Genomic DNA, 18,916 nt, shown 5'->3' with positions numbered 1-18,916 from the left:
CTCTGGAATGTCTAAACGCAGATTTTGGAAGAAACGCGTTTCTCCCTCGCTCAAACTAAACATAGATGCAACTTCCTAAAAGGAACCAACGCACAGCAGATCACTTTGTAATAAGCGGGTCTTCTGTGTTTGAAACGCATTCTTACTGCTAACTCTTATATGCGTCTCTAGGACTGGAAATGACTGTTTCTACATTCTCCAAAGAAAGGGTTTCGGAACTGCTGCAAACACACATCAGTTTAACTCTGGAAGTTGAATGCACACATTGACAACCATTCTGCTAGATAGCTCCGTTTTGCTTTTAGAGCAAGGTATTTCCCTTTACAGCCTGTTCTCCCATCCATTCTGGAATGTCCAAACGCAGCTTTTAGAAGAAACGCGTTTCGCCCTCGCTGAATCTAAACATAGATGCAACTTCCTAAAAGGAACCAACACACAGCAGATCAGTTTGTAAGTTGCGGGTCTTCTGTGTTTGAAACACATTCTTACTGCTAACTCTTATGTGCCTCTCTAGGGCTGGAAATGACTGTTTCTACATTCTCCAAAGAAAGGGTTTCTGAACTGCTGCAAACACACATCAGTGTAACTCTAGAAGTTGAATGCACACGTTGACAAACATTCTGCTAGATAGCTCCGTTTTGCTTTTAGAGCAAGGTATTTCCCTTTACAGCCTGTTCTCCCATCCATTCTGGAATGTCCAAACGCAGGTTTTGGAAGAAACGCGTTTCTCCCTCGCTGAATCTAAACATAGATGCAACTTCCTAAAAGGAATCAACACACAGCAGATCAGTTTGTAAGATGCGGGTCTTCTGTGTTTGAAACGCATTCTTACTGCTAACTCTTATATGCGTCTGTTGGGCTGGAAATGGCTGTTTCTACATTCTCCAAAGAAAGGGTTTCTGAACTGCTGCAAACACACATCAGTTAAACTCTGGAAGTTGAATGCACACATTGACAACCATTCTGCTAGATAGCTCCGTTTTGCTTTTAGAGCAAGGTATTTCTCTTTACAGCCTGTTCTCCCATCCACTCTGGAATGTCCAAACGCAGCTTTTGGAAGAAACGCGTTTCTCCTTCGCTGAATATAAACATAGATGCAACTTTCTAAAAGGAACCAACACACAGCAGATCAGTTTGTAAGAAGCGGGTCTTCTGTGTTTGAACCGCATTCTTACTGCTAACTCTTATATGCGTCTCTAGGACAGGTAATGACTGTTTCTACATTCTCCAAAGAAAGGGTTTCTGAACTGCTGCAAACACACATCAGTTTAACTCTGGAAGTTGAATGCACACATTGACAACCATTCGGCTAGATAGCTCCGTTTTGCTTTCAGAGCAAGGTATTTCCCTTTACAGCCTGTTCTCCCATCTATTCTGAAAAGTCCAAACGCAGCTTTTGGAAGAAACGCGTTTCTCCATCGCTGAATCTAAACATAGATGCAGCTTCCTAAAAGGAACCAACAAACAGCACATCAGTTTGTAAGATGCAGGTCTTCTGTGTTTGAAACGCATTCTTACTGCTAACTTTTATATGCGTCTCTAGGACTGGTAATGACTGTTTCTACAATTCTCCAAGGAAAGGGATTCTGAACTGCTGCAAACACACATCAGTGTAACTCTAGAAGTTGAATACACACGTTGACAACCATTCTGCTAGATAGCTCCGTTTTGCTTTTAGAGCAAGGTATTTCCCTTTACAGCCTGTTCTCCTTTTCACTCTGGAATATTCCAACGCAGCTTTTGGAAGAAACGCGTTTCTCCCTCGCTGAATCTAAACATAGATGCATCTTCCTAAAAGGAACCAACACACAGCAGATCAGTTTGTAAAAAGCGGGTCTTCTGCGTTTGAAACGCATTCTTACTGTTAACTCTTATATGCGTCTCTAGGGCTGGAAATGACTGTTTCTACATTCTCCAAAGAAAGGGTTTCTGAACTGCTGCAAACACACATCAGTTTAACTGTGGAAATTGAATGCACACATTGACAACCATTCTGCTGGATAGCTCCGTTTTGCTTTTAGAGCAAGGTATTTCCCTTTACAGCCTTTTCTCCCATCCACTCTGGAATGTGCAAACGCAGCTTTTGGAAGAAACGCGTTTCTCCCTCGATGAATCTAAACATAGATGCAACTTCCTAAAAGGAACCAACACACAGCAGATCAGTTTGTAAGAAGCGGGTCTTCTGTGTTTGAAACGCATTCTTACTGCTATCTCTTATATGCGTCTCTAGGGCTGGAAATGGCTGTTTCTACATTCTCCAAAGAAAGGGTTTCTGAACTGCTGCAAACACACATCTGTGTAACTTTAGAAGTTGAATGCACACATTGACTACCATTCTGCTAGATAGCTCCGTTTTGCTTTTAGAGCAAGGTATTTCTCTTTACAGCCTGTTCTCCCATCCACTCTGGAATGTCCAAACCCAGCTTTGGTAAGAAAAGGGTTTCTTGCTTGCTGAATCTAAACATAGATGCAACTTCGTAGAAGGAACCAACACACAGCAGATCAGTTTGTAAGAAGCGGGTCTTCTGTGTTTGAAACGCATTCTTACTGCTAACTCTTATATGCGTCTCTAGGGCTGGAAATGACTGTTTCTACATTCTGCAAAGAAAGGGTTTCTGAACTGCTGCAAAGACATATCAGTTTAACTCTGGAAGTTGAATGCACACATTAACAACCATTCTGATAGATAGCTCCATTTTGCCTTTAGAGCAAGGTATTTCGCTTTACAGCCTTTTCTCCCACCCACTCTGGAATGTCCAAACGCAGCTTTTGGAAGAAACGCGTTTCTCCCTCGCTGAATCTAAACATAGATGCAACTTCCTAAAAGGAACCAACGCACAGCAGATCACTTTGTAAGAAGCGGGTCTTCTGTGTTTGAAACGCATTCTTACTGCTAACTCTTATATGCGTCTCTAGGGCTGGAAATGACTGTTTCTACATTCTCCAAAGAAAGGGTTTCTGAACTGCTGCAAACACACATCAGTTAAACTCTGGAAGTTGAATGCACACATTGACAACCATTCTGCTAGATAGCTCCGTTTTGCTTTTAGAGCAAGGTATTTCCCTTTACAGCCTGTTCTCCCATCTATTCTGGAAAGTCCAAACGCAGCTTTTGGAAGAAACGCGTTTCTCCGTCGCTGAATCTAAACATAGATGAATCTTCCTAAAAGGAACCAACACACAGCAGATCAGTTTGTAAGAAGCGGGTCTTCTGCGTTTGAAACGCATTCTTACTGCTAACTCTTATATGCGTCTCTAGGGCTGGAAATGACTGTTTCTACATTCTCCAAAGAAAGGGTTTCTGAACTGCTGCTAACACACATCAGTGTAACTCTAGAAGCTGAATGCACACATTGACAACCATTCTGCTAGATAGCTCCGTTTTGCTTTTAGAGCAAGGTATTTCCCTTTACAGCCTGTTCTCCCTTCTACTCTGGAATATTCCAACGCAGCTTTGGGAAGAAACGCGTTTCTACCTCGCTGAATCTAAACATAGATGCAACTTCCTAAAAGGAACCAACACACAGCAGATCAGTTTGTAAGAAGCGGGTCTTCTGTGTTTGAAACGCATTCTGACTGCTAACTCTTATATGCGTCTCTAAGGCTGGAAATGACTGTTTCTACATTCTGCAAAGAAAGGGTTTCTGAACTGCTGCAAAGACACATCAGTTTAACTGTGGAAGTTGAATGCACACATTGACAACCATTCTGCAGGATAGCTCCGTTTTGCTTTTAGAGCAAGGTATTTCCCTTTACAGCCTTTTCTCCCATCCACTCTGGAATGTGCAAACGCAGCTTTTGGAAGAAACGCGTTTCTCCCTCGATGAATCTAAACATAGATGCAACTTCCTAAAAGGAACCAACACACAGCAGATCAGTTTGTAAGAAGCGGGTCTTCTGTGTTTGAAACGCATTCTTACTGCTATCTCTTATATGCGTCTCTAGGGCTGGAAATGGCTGTTTCTACATTCTCCAAAGAAAGGGTTTCTGAACTGCTGCAAACACACATCTGTGTAACTATAGAAGTTGAATGCACACACTGACTACCATTCTGCTAGATAGCTCCGTTTTGCTTTTCGAGCAAGGTATTTCTCTTTACAGCCTGTTCTCCCATCCACTCTGGAATGTCCAAACCCGGCTTTGGGAAGAAAAGGGTTTCTTGCTTGCTGAATCTAAACATAGATGCAACTTAGTAGAAGGAACCAACACACAGCAGATCAGTTTGTAAGAAGCGGGTCTTCTGTGTTTGAAACGCATTCTTACTGCTAACTCTTATATGCGTCTCTAGGACTGGAAATGACTGTTTCTACATTCTCCAAAGAAAGGGTTTCTGAACTGCTGCAAACACACATCAGTTTAACTCTGGAAGTTGAATGCACACATTGACAACCATTCTGCTAGATAGCTCCGTTTTGCTTTTAGAGCAAGGTATTTCCCTTTACAGCCTGTACTCCCATCCATTCTGGAATGTCCAAACGCAGCTTTTAGAAGAAACGCGTTTCTCCCTCGCTGAATCTAAACATAGATGCAACTTCCTAAAAGGAACCAACACACAGCAGATCAGTTTGTAAGTTGCGGGTCTTCTGTGTTTGAAACACATTCTTACTGCTAACTCTTATATGCATCTCTAGGGCTGGAAATGACTGTTTCTACATTCTCCAAAGAAAGGGTTTCTGAACTGCTGCAAACACACATCAGTGTAACTCTAGAAGTTGAATGCACACATTGACAACCATTCTGCTAGATAGCTCCGTTTTGCTTTTAGAGCAAGGTATGTCCCTTTACAGCCTGTTCTCCCTTCCACTCTGGAATATTCCAACGCAGCTTTTGGAAGAAATGCATTTCTCCCTAGCTAAATCTAAACATAGATGCAAGTTCTTAAAAGGAACCAACACCCAGCAGATCAGTTTGTAAGAAGCGGGTCTTCTGTGTTTGAAACGCATTCTTACTGCTAACTCTTATATGCGTCTCTAGGGCTGGAAATGACTGTTTCTACATTCTGCAAAGAAAGGGTTTCTGAACTGCTGCAAAGACATATCAGTTTAACTCTGGAAGTTGAATGCACACATTAACAACCATTCTGATAGATAGCTCCATTTTGCCTTTAGAGCAAGGTATTTCGCTTTACAGCCTTTTCTCCCACCCACTCTGGAATGTCCAAACGCAGCTTTTGGAAGAAACGCGTTTATCCCTCGCTGAATCTAAACATAGATGCAACTTCCTAAAAGGAACCAACGCACAGCAGATCACTTTGTAAGAAGCGGGTCTTCTGTGTTTGAAACGCATTCTTACTGCTAACTCTTATATGCGTCTCTAGGGCTGGAAATGACTGTTTCTACATTCTCCAAAGAAAGGGTTTCTGAACTGCTGCAAACACACATCAGTTAAACTCTGGAAGTTGAATGCACACATTGACAACCATTCTGCCAGATAGCTCCGTTTTGCTTTTAGAGCAAGGTATTTCCCTTTACAGCCTGTTCTCCCATCTATTCTGGAAAGTCCAAACGCAGCTTTTGGAAGAAACGCGTTTCTCCGTCGCTGAATCTAAACATAGATGAATCTTCCTAAAAGGAACCAACACACAGAAGATCAGTTTGTAAGAAGCGGGTCTTCTGCGTTTGAAACGCATTCTTACTGCTAACTCTTATATGCGTCTCTAGGGCTGGAAATGACTGTTTCTACATTCTCCAAAGAAAGGGTTTCTGAACTGCGGCTAACACACATCAGTGTAACTCTAGAAGCTGAATGTACCCATTGACAACCATTCTGCTAGATAGCTCCGTTTTGCTTTTAGAGCAAGGTATTTCCCTTTACATCCTGTTCTCCCTTCCACTCTGGAATATTCCAACGCAGCTTTGGGAAGAAACGCGTTTCTACCTCGCTGAATCTAAACATAGATGCAACTTCCTAAAAGGAACCAACACACAGCAGATCAGTTTGTAAGAAGCGGGTCTTCTGTGTTTGAAAGGCATTCTGACTGCTAACTCTTATATGCGTCTCTAGGGCTGGAAATGACTGTTTCTACATTCTGCAAAGAACGGGTTTCTGAACTGCTGCAAAGACACATCAGTTTAACTGTGGAAGTTGAATGCACACATTGACAACCATTCTGCTGGATAGCTCCGTTTTGCTTTTAGAGCAAGGTATTTCCCTTTACAGCCTTTTCTCCCATCCACTCTGGAATGTGCAAACGCAGCTTTTGGAAGAAACGCGTTTCTCCCTCGATGAATCTAAACATAGATGCAACTTCCTAAAAGGAACCAACACACAGCAGATCAGTTTGTAAGAAGCGGGTCTTCTGTGTTTGAAACGCATTCTTACTGCTATCTCTTATATGCGTCTCTAGGGCTGGAAATGGCTGTTTCTACATTCTCCAAAGAAAGGGTTTCTGAACTGCTGCAAACACACATCAGTGTAACTCTAGAAGTTGAATGAACACGTTGACAAACTTTCTGCTAGATAGCTCCGTTTTGCTTTTAGAGCAAGGTATTTCCCTTTACAGCCTGTTCTCCCTTTCACTCTGGAATATTCCAACACAGCTTTTGGAAGAAACGCATTTCTCCCTCGCTGAATCTAAACAAAGATGCAACTACCTAAAAGGAACCAACACACAGCAGAACAGTTTGTAAGAAGCGGGTCTTCTGTGTTTAAAACGCATTCTTACTGCTAACTCTTATATGCGTCTCTAGGGCTGGAAATGACTGTTTCCACATTCTCCAAAGAAAGGGTTTCTGAACTGCTGCAAACACACATCAGTTTAACTCTGGAAGTTTAATGCACACATTGACAACCATTCTGCTAGATAGCTCCGTTTTGCTTTTAGAGCAAGGTATTTCTCCTTACAGCCTGTTCTCCCATCCACTCTAGAATGTCCAAACGCAGCTGTTGGAAGAAACGCGTTTCTCCCTCGCTGAATCTAAACATAGATGCAACTTCCTAAAAGGAACCAACACACAGTAGATCAGTTTGTAAGAAGCGGGTCTTCTGTGTTTGAAAGGCATTCTTACTGCTAACTCTTATATGCGTCTCTAGGGCTGGAAATGACTGTTTCTACATTCTCCAAAGAAAGGGTTTCTGAACTGCTGCAAACACACATCAGTGTAACTCTAGAAGTTGAATGAACACGTTGACAAACATTCTGCTAGATAGCTCCGTTTTGCTTTTAGAGCAAGGTATTTCCCTTTACAGCCTGTTCTCACTTCCACTCTGGAATATTCCAACGCAGCTTTTGGAAGAAACGCGTTTCTCCCTCGCTGAATCTAAACATAGATGCAACTTCGTAAAAGGAATCAACACACAGCAGATCAGTTTGTCAGATGCGGGTCTTCTGTGTTTGAAACGCATTCTTACTGCTAACTCTTATATGCGTCTCTAGGGCTGGAAATGACTGTTTCTACATTCTCCAAAGAAAGGGTTTCTGAACTGCTGCAAACACACATCAGTGTAACTCTAGAAGTTGAATGCACACATTGACAACCATTCTGCTAGATAGCTCCGTTTTGCTTTTAGAGCAAGGTATGTCCCTTTACAGCCTGTTCTCCCTTCAACTCTGGAATATTCCAACGCAGCTTTTGGAAGAAATGCATTTCTCCCTAGCTGAATCTAAACATAGATGCAAGTTCTTAAAAGGAACCAACACCCAGCAGATCAGTTTGTAAGAAGCGGGTCTTCTGTGTTTGAAACGCATTCTTACTGCTAACTCTTATATGCGTCTCTAGGGCTGGAAATGACTGTTTCTACATTCTGCAAAGAAAGGGTTTCTGAACTGCTGCAAAGACATATCAGTTTAACTCTGGAAGTTGAATGCACACATTAACAACCATTCTGATAGATAGCTCCATTTTGCCTTCAGAGCAAGGTATTTCGCTTTACAGCCTTTTCTCCCACCCACTCTGGAATGTCCAAACGCAGCTTTTGGAAGAAACGCGTTTCTCCCTCGCTGAATCTAAACATAGATGCAACTTCCTAAAAGGAACCAACGCACAGCAGATCACTTTGTAAGAAGCGGGTCTTCTGTGTTTGAAACGCATTCTTACTGCTAACTCTTATATGCGTCTCTAGGGCTGGAAATGACTGTTTCTACATTCTCCAAAGAAAGGGTTTCTGAACTGCTGCAAACACACATCAGTTAAACTCTGGAAGTTGAATGCACACATTGACAACCATTCTGCTAGATAGCTCCGTTTTGCTTTTAGAGCAAGGTATTTCCCTTTACAGCCTGTTCTCCCATCTATTCTGGAAAGTCCAAACGCAGCTTTTGGAAGAAACGCGTTTCTCCGTCGCTGAATCTAAACATAGATGAATCTTCCTAAAAGGAACCAACACACAGCAGATCAGTTTGTAAGAAGCGGGTCTTCTGCGTTTGAAACGCATTCTTACTGCTAACTCTTATATGCGTCTCTAGGGCTGGAAATGACTGTTTCTACATTCTCCAAAGAAAGGGTTTCTGAACTGCTGCTAACACACATCAGTGTAACTCTAGAAGCTGAATGTACCCATTGACAACCATTCTGCTAGATAGCTCCGTTTTGCTTTTAGAGCAAGGTATTTCCCTTTACAGCCTGTTCTCCCTTCCACTCTGGAATATTCCAACGCAGCTTTGGGAAGAAACGCGTTTCTACCTCGCTGAATCTAAACATAGATGCAACTTCCTAAAAGGAACCAACACACAGCAGATCAGTTTGTAAGAAGCGGGTCTTCTGTGTTTGAAACGCATTCTGACTGCTAACTCTTATATGCGTCTCTAGGGCTGGAAATGACTGTTTCTACATTCTGCAAAGAAAGGGTTTCTGAACTGCTGCAAAGACACATCAGTTTAACTGTGGAAGTTGAATGCACACATTGACAACCATTCTGCTGGATAGCTCCGTTTTGCTTTTAGAGCAAGGTATTTCCCTTTACAGCCTTTTCTCCCATCCACTCTGGAATGTGCAAACGCAGCTTTTGGAAGAAACGCGTTTCTCCCTCGATGAATCTAAACATAGATGCAACTTCCTAAAAGGAACCAACACACAGCAGATCAGTTTGTAAGAAGCGGGTCTTCTGTGTTTGAAACGCATTCTTACTGCTATCTCTTATATGCGTCTCTAGGGCTGGAAATGGCTGTTTCTACATTCTCCAAAGAAAGGGTTTCTGAACTGCTGCAAACACACATCAGTGTAACTCTAGAAGTTGAATGAACACTTTGACAAACTTTCTGCTAGATAGCTCCGTTTTGCTTTTAGAGCAAGGTATTTCCCTTTACAGCCTGTTCTCCCTTTCACTCTGGAATATTCCAACACAGCTTTTGGAAGAAACGCATTTCTCCCTCGCTGAATCTAAACAAAGATGCAACTAACTAAAAGGAACCAACACACAGCAGAACAGTTTGTAAGAAGCGGGTCTTCTGTGTTTAAAACGCATTCTTACTGCTAACTCTTATATGCGTCTCTAGGGCTGGAAATGACTGTTTCCACATTCTCCAAAGAAAGGGTTTCTGAACTGCTGCAAACACACATCAGTTTAACTCTGGAAGTTTAATGCACACATTGACAACCATTCTGCTAGATAGCTCCGTTTTGCTTTTAGAGCAAGGTATTTCTCCTTACAGCCTGTTCTCCCATCCACTCTGGAATGTCCAAATGCAGCTTTTGGAAGAAACGCGTTTCTCCCTCGCTGAATCTAAACATAGATGCAACTTCCTAAAAGGAACCAACACACAGTAGATCAGTTTGTAAGAAGCGGGTCTTCTGTGTTTGAAAGGCATTCTTACTGCTAACTCTTATATGCGTCTCTAGGGCTGGAAATGACTGTTTCTACATTCTCCAAAGAAAGGGTTTCTGAACTGCTGCAAACACACATCAGTGTAACTCTAGAAGTTGAATGAACCCGTTGACAAACATTCTGCTAGATAGCTCCGTTTTGCTTTTAGAGCAAGGTATTTCCCTTTACAACCTGTTCTCCCTTCCACTCTGGAATATTCCAACGCAGCTTTTGGAAGAAACGCGTTTCTCCCTCGCTGAATCTAAACATAGATGCAACTTCGTAAAAGGAATCAACACACAGCAGATCAGTTTGTCAGATGCGGGTCTTCTGTGTTTGAAACGCATTCTTACTGCTAACTCTTATATGCGTCTCTAGGGCTGGAAATGACTGTTTCTACATTCTCCAAAGAAAGGGTTTCTGAACTGCTGCAAACACACATCAGTGTAACTCTAGAAGTTGAATGCACACATTGACAACCATTCTGCTAGATAGCTCCGTTTTGCTTTTAGAGCAAGGTATGTCCCTTTACAGCCTGTTCTCCCTTCCACTCTGGAATATTCCAACGCAGCTTTTGGAAGAAATGCATTTCTCCCTAGCTGAATCTAAACATAGATGCAAGTTCTTAAAAGGAACCAACACCCAGCAGATCAGTTTGTAAGAAGCGGGTCTTCTGTGTTTGAAACGCATTCTTACTGCTAACTCTTATATGCGTCTCTAGGGCTGGAAATGACTGTTTCTACATTCTGCAAAGAAAGGGTTTCTGAACTGCTGCAAAGACATATCAGTTTAACTCTGGAAGTTGAATGCACACATTAACAACCATTCTGATAGATAGCTCCATTTTGCCTTCAGAGCAAGGTATTTCGCTTTACAGCCTTTTCTCCCACCCACTCTGGAATGTCCAAACGCAGCTTTTGGAAGAATCGCGTTTCTCCCTCGATGAATCTAAACATAGATGCAACTTCCTAAAAGGAACCAACGCACAGCAGATCACTTTGTAAGAAGCGGGTCTTCTGTGTTTGAAACGCATTCTTACTGCTAACTCTTATATGCGTCTCTAGGGCTGGAAATGACTGTTTCTACATTCTCCAAAGAAAGGGTTTCTGAACTGCTGCAAACACACATCAGTTAAACTCTGGAAGTTGAATGCACACATTGACAACCATTCTGCTAGATAGCTCCGTTTTGCTTTTAGAGCAAGGTATTTCAATTTACAGCCTGTTCTCCCATCTATTCTGGAAAGTCCAAACGCAGCTTTTGGAAGAAACGCGTTTCTCCGTCGCTGAATCTAAACATAGATGAGTCTTCCTAAAAGGAACCAACACACAGCAGATCAGTTTGTAAGAAGCGGGTCTTCTGCGTTTGAAACGCATTCTTACTGCTAACTCTTATATGCGTGTCTAGGGCTGGAAATGACTGTTTCTACATTCTCCAAAGAAAGGGTTTCTGAACTGCTGCAAACACACATCAGTGTAACTCTAGAAGCTGAATGCACACATTGACAACCATTCTGCTAGATAGCTCCGTTTTGCTTTTAGAGCACGGTATTTCCCTTTACAGCCTGTTCTCCCTTCCACTCTGGAATGTGCAAACGCAGCTTTTGGAAGAAACGCGTTTCTCCCTCGATGAATCTAAACATAGATGCAACTTCCTAAAAGGAACCAACACACAGCAGATCAGTTTGTAAGAAGCGGGTCTTCTGTGTTTGAAACGCATTCTTACTGCTATCTCTTATATGCGTCTCTAGGGCTGGAAATGGCTGTTTCTACATTCTCCAAAGAAAGGGTTTCTGAACTGCTGCAAACACACATCTGTGTAACTATAGAAGTTGAATGCACACATTGACTACCATTCTGCTAGATAGCTCTGTTTTGCTTTTAGAGCAAGGTATTTCTCTTTACAGCCTGTTCTCCCATCCACTCTGGAATGTCCAAATGCAGCTTTGGGAAGAAAAGCGTTTCTTGCTTGCTGAATCTAAACATAGATGCAACTTCGTAGAAGGAACCAACACACAGCAGATCAGTTTGTAAGAAGCGGGTCTTCTGTGTTTGAAATGCATTCTTACTGCTAACTCTTATATGCGTCTCTAGGACTGGAAATGACTGTTTCTACATTCTCCAAAGAAAGGGTTTCTGAACTGCTGCAAACACACATCAGTTTAACTCTGGAAGTTGAATGCACACATTGACAACCATTCTGCTAGATAGCTCCGTTTTGCTTTTAGAGCAAGGTATTTCCCTTTACAGCCTGTTCTCCCTTCCACTGTGGAATGTCCAAACGCAGCTTTTAGAAGAAACGCGTTTCTCCCTCGCTGAATCTAAACATAGATGCAACTTCCTAAAAGGAACCAACACACAGCAGATCAGTTTGTAAGTTGCGGGTCTTCTGTGTTTGAAACACATTCTTACTGCTAACTCTTATATGCATCTCTAGGGCTGGAAATGACTGTTTCTACATTCTCCAAAGAAAGGGTTTCTGAACTGCTGCAAACACACATCAGTGTAACTCTAGAAGTTGAATGAACACGTTGACAAACATTCTGCTAGATAGCTCCGTTTTGCTTTTAGAGCAAGGTATTTCCCTTTACAGCCTGTTCTCCCTTCCACTCTGGAATATTCCAACGCAGCTTTTGGAAGAAACGCGTTTCTCCCTCGCTGAACCTAAACATAGATGCAACTTCGTAAAAGGAATCAACACACAGCAGATCAGTTTGTCAGATGCGGGTCTTCTGTGTTTGAAACGCATTCTTACTGCTAACTCTTATATGCGTCTCTAGGGCTGGAAATGACTTTTTCTGCATTCTCCAAAGAAAGAGTTTCTGAACTGCTGCAAACACACATCAGTGTAACTCTAGAAGTTGAATGCACACATTGAAAACCATTCTGCTAGATAGCTCCGTTTTGCTTTTAGAGCAAGGTATGTCCCTTTACAGCCTGTTCTCCCTTCCACTCTGGAGTATTCCAACGCAGCTTTTGGAAGAAATGCTTTTCTCCCTAGCTGAATCTAAACATAGATGCAAGTTCTTAAAAGGAACCAACACCCAGCAGATCAGTTTGTAAGAAGCGGGTCTTCTGTGTTTGAAACGCATTCTTACTGCTAACTCTTATATGCGTCTCTAGGGCTGGAAATGACTGTTTCTACATTCTGCAAAGAAAGGGTTTCTGAACTGCTGCAAAGACATATCAGTTTAACTCTGGAAGTTGAATGCACACATTAACAACCATTCTGATAGATAGCTCCATTTTGCCTTTAGAGCAAGGTATTTCGCTTTACAGCCTTTTCTCCCACCCACTCTGGAATGTCCAAACGCAGGTTTTGGAAGAAACGCGTTTCTCCCTCGCTGAATCTAAACATAGATGCAACTTCCTAAAAGGAACCAACGCACAGCAGATCACTTTGTAAGAAGCGGTTCTTCTGTGTTTGAAACGCATTCTTACTGCTAACTCTTATATGCGTCTCTAGGGCTGGAAATGACTGTTTCTACATTCTCCAAAGAAAGGGTTTCTGAACTGCTGCAAACACACATCAGTTAAACTCTGGAAGTTGAATGCACACATTGACAACCATTCTGCTAGATAGTTCTGTTTTGCTTTTAGAGCAAGGTATTTCCCTTTACAACCTGTTCTCCCATCTATTCTGGAAAGTCCAAACGCAGCTTTTGGAAGAAACGCGTTTCTCCGTCGCTGAATCTAAACATAGATGCAACTTCCTAAAAGGAACCAACACACAGCAGATCAGTTTGTAAGATGCGGGTCTTCTGTGTTTTAAACGCATTCTTACTGCTAAGTCTTATATGCGTCTCTGGGGCTGGAAATGACTGTTTCTACATTCTCCAAAGAAAGGTATTCTGAACTGCTGCAAACACACATCAGTGTAACTCAAGAAGTTGAATACAAACGTTGACAACCATTCTGCTAGATAGCTCCGTTTTGCTTTTAGAGCAAGGTATTTCCCTTTACAGCCTGTTCTCCTTTTCACTCTGGAATATTCCAACGCAGCTTTGGGAAGAAACGCGTTTCCCCCTCGCTGAATCTAAACATAGATGAATCTTCCTAAAAGGAACCAACACACAGCAGATCAGTTTGTAAGAAGCGGGTCTTCTGCGTTTGAAACGCATTCTTACTGCTAACTCTTATATGCGTCTCTAGGGCTGGAAATGACTGTTTCTACATTCTCCAAAGAAAGGGTTTCTGAACTGCTGCAAACACACATCAGTGTAACTCTAGAAGCTGAATTCACACATTGACAATCATTCTGCTAGATAGCTCCGTTTTGCTTTTAGAGCAAGGTATTTCCCTTTACAGCCTGTTCTCCCTTCCACTCTGGAATATTCCAACGCAGCTTTGGGAAGAAACGCGTTTCTCCCTCGTTGAATCTAAACATAGATGCAACTTCCTAAAAGGAACCAACACACAGCAGATCAGTTTGTAAGAAGCGGGTCTTCTGTGTTTGAAACGCATTCTTACTGCTATCTCTTATATGCGTCTCTAGGGCTAGAAATGACTGTTTCCACATTCTCCAAAGAAAGGGTTTCTGAACTGCTGCAAACACACATCAGTTTAACTCTGGAAGTTGAATGCACACATTGACAACCATTCTGCGAGATAGCTCCGATTTGCTTTTAGAGCAAGGTATTTCTCCTTACAGCCTGTTCTCCCATCCACTCTGGAATGTCCAAACGCAGCTTTTGGAAGAAACGCGTTTCTCCCTCGCTCAATCTAAACATAGATGCAACTTCCTAAAAGGAACCAACACAGAGTAGACCAGTTTGTAAGAAGCGGGTCTTCTGTGTTTGAAAGCCATTCTTACTGCTAACTCTTATATGCGTCTCTAGGGCTGGAAATGACTGTTTCTACATTCTCCAAAGAAAGGGTTTCTGAACTGCTGCAAACACACATCAGTTTAACGCTGGAAGTTGAATGCACACATTGACAACCATTCTGCTACATAGCTCAGTTTTGCTTTTAGAGCAAGGTATTTCCCTTTACAGCCTGTTCTCCCATCCATTCTGGAATGTCCAAACGCAGGTTTTGGAAGAAACGCGTTTCTCCCTCGCTGAATCTAAACATAGATGCAACTTCCTAAAAGGAATCAACACACAGCAGATCAGTTTGTAAGATGCGGGTCTTCTGTGTTTGAAACGCATTCTTACTGCTAACTCTTATATGCGTCTCTAGGGCTGGAAATGACTGTTTCTACATTCTCCAAAGAAAGGGTTTCTGTACTGCAGCAAACACACATCAGTTAAACTCTGGAAGTTGAATGCACACATTGACAACCATTCTGCTAGATAGCTCCGTTTTGCTTTTAGAGCAAGGTATTTCTCTTTACAGCCTGTTCTCCCATCCACTCTGGAATGTCCAAACGCAGCTTTTGGAAGAAACGCGTTTCTCCCTCGCTGAATATAAACATAGATGCAACTTTCTAAAAGGAACCAACACACAGCAGATCAGTTTGTAAGAAGCGGGTCTTCTGTGTTTGAACCGCATTCTTACTGCTAACTCTTATATGCGTCTCTAGGACTGGTAATGACTGTTTCTACATTCTCCAAAGAAAGGGTTTCTGAACTGCTGCAAACACACATCAGTTTAACTCTGGAAGTTGAATGCACACATTGACAACCATTCTGCTAGATAGCTCCGTTTTGCTTTCAGAGCAAGGTATTTCCCTTTACAGCCTGTTCTCCCATCTATTCTGGAAAGTCCAAACGCAGCTTTTGGAAGAAACGCGTTTCTCCATCGCTGAATCTAAACATAGATGCAGCTTCCTAAAAGGAACCAACACACAGCAGATCAGTTTGTAAGATGAGGGTCTTCTGTGTTTGAAACGCATTCTTACTGCTAACTTTTATATGCGTCTCTAGGGCTGGAAATGACTGTTTCTACAATTCTCCAAAGAAAGGGATTCTGAACTGCTGCAAACACACATCAGTGTAACTCTAGAAGTTGAATACACACGTTGACAACCATTCTGCTAGATAGCTCCGTTTTGCTTTTAGAGCAAGGTATGTCCCTTTACAGCCTGTTCTCCCTTCCACTCTGGAATATTCCAACGCAGCTTTTGGAAGAAATGCATTTCTCCCTAGCTGAATCTAAACATAGATGCAAGTTCTTAAAAGGAACCAACACCCAGCAGATCAGTTTGTAAGAAGCGGGTCTTCTGTGTTTGAAACGCATTCTTACTGCTAACTCTTATATGCGTCTCTAGGGCTGGAAATGACTGTTTCTACATTCTGCAAAGAAAGGGTTTCTGAACTGCTGCAAAGACATATCAGTTTAACTCTGGAAGTTGAATGCACACATTAACAACCATTCTGATAGATAGCTCCATTTTGCCTTTAGAGCAAGGTATTTCGCTTTACAGCCTTTTCTCCCACCCACTCTGGAATGTCCAAACGCAGCTTTTGGAAGAAACGCGTTTCTCCTTCGCTGAATCTAAACATAGATGCAACTTCCTAAAAGGAACCAACGCACAGCAGATCAGTTTGTAAGAAGCGGGTCTTCTGTGTTTGAAACGCATTCTTACTGCTAACTCTTATATGCGTCTCTAGGGCTGGAAATGACTGTTTCTACATTCTCCAAAGAAAGGGTTTCTGAACTGCTGCAAACACACATCAGTTAAACTCTGGAAGTTGAATGACCACATTGACAACCATTCTGCTAGATAGCTCTGTTTTGCTTTTAGAGCAAGGTATTTCCCTTTACAGCCTGTTCTCCCATCTACTCTGGAAAGTCCAAACGCAGCTTTTGGAAGAAACGCGTTTCTCCGTCGCTGAATCTAAACATAGATGCAACTTCCTAAAAGGAACCAACACACAGCAGATCAGTTTGTAAGATGCGGGTCTTCTGTGTTTGAAACGCATTCTTACTGCTAACTCTTATATGCGTCTCTGGGGCTGGAAATGACTGTTTCTACATTCTCCAAAGAAAGGTATTCTGAACTGCTGCAAACACACATCAGTGTAACTCTAGAAGTTGAATACACACGTTGACAACCATTCTGCTAGATAGCTCCGTTTTGCTTTTAGAGCAAGGTATTTCCCTTTACAGCCTGTTCTCCTTTTCACTCTGGAATATTCCAACGCAGCTTTTGGAAGAAACGCGTTTCTCCCTCGCTGAATCTAAACATAGATGAATCTTCCTAAAAGGAACCAACACACAGCAGATCAGTTTGTAAGAAGCGGGTCTTCTGCGTTTGAAACGCATTCATACTGCTAACTCTTATTTGCGTCTCTAGGGCTGGAAATGACTGTTTCTACATTCTCCAAAGAAAGGGTTTCTGAACTGCTGCAAACACATATCAGTGTAACTCTAGAAGCTGAATGCACACATTGACAATCATTCTGCTAGATAGCTCCGTTTTGCTTTTAGTGCAAGGTATTTCCCTTTACAGCCTGTTCTCCATCCACTCTGGAATATTCCAACGTAGCTTTGGGAAGAAACGCATTTCTCCCTCGTTGAATCTAAACATAGATGCAACTTCCTAAAAGGAACCAACACACAGCAGATCAGTTTGTAAGAAGTGGGTCTTCTGTGTTTGAAACGCATTCTTACTGCTATCTCTTATATGCGTCTCTAGGGCTGGAAATGGCTGTTTCTACATTCTCCAAAGAAAGGGTTTCTGAACTGCTGCAAACACACATCAGTGTAACTCTAGAAGTTGAATGAACACGTTGACAAACATTCTGCTAGATAGCTCCGTTTTGCTTTTAGAGCAAGGTATTTCCCTTTACAGCCTGTTCTCCCTTCCACTCTGGAATATTCCAACGCAGCTTTTGGAAGAAACGGGTTTCTCCCTCGCTGAATCTAAACATAGATGCAACTTCCTAAAAGGAACCAACACACAGCAGATCAGTTTGTAAGAAGCGGGTCTTCTGTGTTTAAAACGCATTCTTACTGCTAACTCTTATATGCGTCTCTAGGGCTGGAAATGACTGTTTCCACATTCTCCAAAGAAAGGGTTTCTGAACTGCTGCAAACACACATCAGTTTAACTCTGGAAGTTGAATGCACACATTGACAACCGTTCTGCGAGATAGCTCCGTTTTGCTTTTAGAGCAAGGTATTTCTCCTTACAGCCTGTTCTCCCTTCCACTCTGGAATGTCCAAACGCAGCTTTTGGAAGAAACGCGTTTCTCCCTCGCTCAATCTAAACATAGATGCAACTTCCTAAAAGGAACCAACGCACAGCAGATCACTTTGTAAGAAGCGGGTCTTCTGTGTTTGAAACGCATTCTTACTGCTAACTCTTATATGCGTCTCTAGGGCTGGAAATGACTGTTTCTACATTCTCCAAAGAAAGTGTTTCTGAACTGCTGCAAACACACATCAGTTAAACTCTGGAACTTGAATGCACACATTGACAACCATTCTGCTAGATAGCTCTGTTTTGCTTTTAGAGCAAGGTATTTCCCTTTACAGCCTGTTCTCCCATCTATTCTGGAAAGTCCAAACGCAGCTTTTGGAAGAAACGCGTTTCTCCGTCGCTGAATCTAAACATAGATGCAACTTCCTAAAAGGAACCAACACACAGCAGATCAGTTTGTAAGATGCGGGTCTTCTGTGTTTGAAACGCATTCTTACTGCTAACTCTTATATGCGTCTCTGGGGCTGGAAATGACTGTTTCTACATTCTCCAAAGAAAGGTATTCTGAACCGCTGCAAACACACATCAGTGTAACTCTAGAAGTTGAATACACACGTTGACAACCATTCTGCTAGATAGCTCCGTTTTGCTTTTAGAGCAAGGTATTTCCCTTTACAGCCTGTTCTCCTTTTCACTCTGGAATATTCCAACGCAGCTTTTGGAAGAAACGCGTTTCTCCGTCGCTGAATCTAAACATAGATGAATCTTCCTAAAAGGAACCAACACACAGCAGATCAGTTTGTAAGAAGCGGGTCTTCTGCGTTTGAAACGCATTCTTACTGCTAACTCTTATATGCTTCTCTAGGGCTGGAAATGACTGTTTCTACATTCTCCAAAGAAAGGGTTTCTGAACTGCTGCAAACACACATCAGTGTAACTCTAGAAGCTGAATGCACACATTGACAATCATTCTGCTAGATAGCTCCGTTTTGCTTTTAGAGCAAGGTATTTCCCTTTACAGCCTGTTCTCCATCCACTCTGGAATATTCCAACGCAGCTTTGGGAAGAGACGCGTTTCTCCCTCGTT

This window comes from Saimiri boliviensis, chromosome 14 (assembly GCF_048565385.1).
Source record: "Saimiri boliviensis isolate mSaiBol1 chromosome 14, mSaiBol1.pri, whole genome shotgun sequence".
Lineage (NCBI taxonomy): Eukaryota > Metazoa > Chordata > Mammalia > Primates > Cebidae > Saimiri > Saimiri boliviensis.
Note: the sequence above shows the minus strand (reverse complement) of the source record.